Below are 2,756 nucleotides of genomic sequence, written 5' to 3' on the forward strand. Positions count from 1 at the left end.
GGTTAATGCAGTCAGTTTCCCTCCAAATCTTCCCACTCCTGCCACAGTGGGAAATGCTGTCTTTTCAGCATCCTGGAATGTCAGAGTTGAAGGAGCCCTAAAAGAGCATATAGGCTACATATAGTCAAGAGATTGGCAAATGTACTCTGAGAAGTAGCTCAGCACCTGGGTCATGTGGAGATGGGTGCTGGAAACTCTTGGTTCCCCTCCACCACTTATCTGGAGCAGCCTGGATTTTATATATTGTGTATGTATTGTAAGTTTTTAATTTTTATTATTTTTTATTTTTTATTTTTTTGCCAAATGGGTTTTGCTGCTAAAAAATTTGGAAATCATGGTTCTAGTCTAGCCCCCTAATTTTATGCACTGAGACAGACAAAAAGGGAAGGGATTTGTCTGAGGGCACAAAACAAGTTAATAGCATATAGATCCAAGTTTCTTGCAACATCAGTATCATCTGGGTACTTGTTAGAAATGCAGATTATTGAACCCCACTACTGACCTGAATCAGAAAGATTAAGGGTGAGCAGCAATCTGGTTTAACAGTCACCAGGTGATTCTGATGCATGCTAAAGTTTGAGTTGCACCAGAATACAGAGGGAAAATCTGCCCAAACACCGAGGTTCCAGGGAACTCCATCACTAATGGAAGCAATCTTGGGTAAATTATGCCAGTTTCTTCATCTATAAGATAATAATATCTGCCTCACAAGCTTGCTGTAAGGATCGAAAAAGATAATAGATGTGAAAGTGCTCTTTAAAGTGTACCATGCTTTGTATGTGTGAGTGGTGTGGATTCGTACCAGGATTAGTAGGCCTTGAACTCAGGACTCGGGTCTGTATAACCTAGGACAAAGTGTTTCCCCTGGCCTTCGAAGACGGCCCTAAAGATGAGGAGCAGACTATATGAGCTTATTTCTAGACCAAGTCCAAGGAGATTAAGAGTCAAGGGTCATTGTTTGCTGGAGTTCTGAAACCTGGGGTCTGTGAAGCAGGTCCCTGGGAAGGCCTGCTTTAGATGGTGGCATCAGGGATAGGGTCAGCTGTGGGAGAGGGGTAGGGGAGACTGGCCAGGAAGCAACAGTAGCCCAGTGCCCTTGGACCTTTTCCTTCTGACTAGAGATCAGAGACTGATTAGAAAGTCTTCAAACTGTACACATTTAACTGGGGAACAGAGTTGGGGGTCAAGGGAAGGGAGTATAGATTATATTGTTATTCAATGACAATAATTGAGAGTCACCCCTTCTGATAATTCATCAGTGATGAAGAACATGGTTTCTACTTCTAAGGAACTCCCCTTATTTGTAGAGGAGTCTGCATGCCAACATAGTTGTAACAGAATGACAAGTGCTAAGATAGAAGGATTGTTCAAGATGCCTGCAAGACCCACTGTAGGTAAGGATCAACAATGCTTGATCAAGAAGGTGGCACAGCTTAATAAAGGAGGTGATATTAGCAGTGAATCTTCAAAAGCAAGTTACTCTAGTCAGAATAAAGAGTCTGGAGGGGATAAAGAAAGAGCATGGCATGTTGGGACACCAGTGAAGGGTTCAGGATAATTGGAACATTTGAAGTCCTGAGGCCAGAGAGTTAAGCTAGAGAGGAATGGTCAAACTAGTTGATTTCCTACCTACGATTAGGGAGAGGCACTGAATATTGAATTGTCCCCTCTTGGAATTCTAACTACTGTTACCACTCCCCCCAACACTCAGGCTGCCACTGCCCTCCAAGGAAGTCTTAATTTATTATTCTGTAAATGTGTCTTATTTCCTCATGAGAGTGTAAGTTCCAGAAGCTAGGAACTGTTTATTCCTCTTCTGTTTCTCCCTAGCCCAGTATAGGCCAGGTCCCTGTTTGGTACTCAGTAAGAACTTAATTACATATATGCCTGACTAATGTGAGAGGAAGCAGGAAAAGGATAGGGAGAGATGAGCACTCTTAGTCCCAAAAGAATGATAAAAGAGAAAAATATTCTCAGATTTCTGAATAGCCCCTTCCAAAGGCTCAGCCTGGGCTCTCCTTGAGCAACTGTGGTCATCTCTGCCCTTAGAATGGGACTGGCCTGGATGGTTCAGGGGGTAGGGGTGGAGAGGTTGGGGTGGGAGTAGGAAGCTCCTGAGAAGCATGAGGAAAGAGCAGATACCACTGTAATAAAGAGATCACTGGCCTGGGAGCAATGAGGCCTGAGGTTCCAGTCATGGCTTTGCCATTACCTCCCTGTTCAGCCTTAGTCAAATCTTTTTAGTTCATAAATCCTCAGTTCCCACACCTATAACCTGATGGAGTTGATGCAGCTGAGCATTCCCCCAGTGACTTCCCTGTAAAGTATAGGGTGCCAGGCTGCTTCTAGCTCTGATATTTTGGCTAATGCCCAGCAGATGATATTTCTGTGGTCCTAAGTCTATTCAGGGAAGAAACTAAGCTGGGCCCGGAGCCCTCCATCTCATTCTGACCCATGAGTGGAGGCTTGGCCCAATCCAGCCCTGTGGAAACACCAGATGAATAGCACTTGGAGCTGTGTTAGTATACAAAGATAGAAGAAGGCATATGCTTACTGTGATAAAATTCAGATGAACTCACTTGGGGAGACCCCTCTCCTTGCAAGTCCCAAGGACAGATTTTTCTTTTTTTTTTTGTAGTTTCAAGTTTTAATGAAATTCTCCAAGGACAGTTTTTAGAAGTGTGTATAGGCAGTGTGGTATGGCTTTTGCTGTTGATGTTCTTAAAGAAACACAGCCATTAGTAGTTAGTAGACAA

This window comes from Halichoerus grypus, chromosome X, assembly GCF_964656455.1.
Source record: "Halichoerus grypus chromosome X, mHalGry1.hap1.1, whole genome shotgun sequence".
In the NCBI taxonomy this organism is placed as follows: Eukaryota; Metazoa; Chordata; class Mammalia; order Carnivora; family Phocidae; genus Halichoerus; species Halichoerus grypus.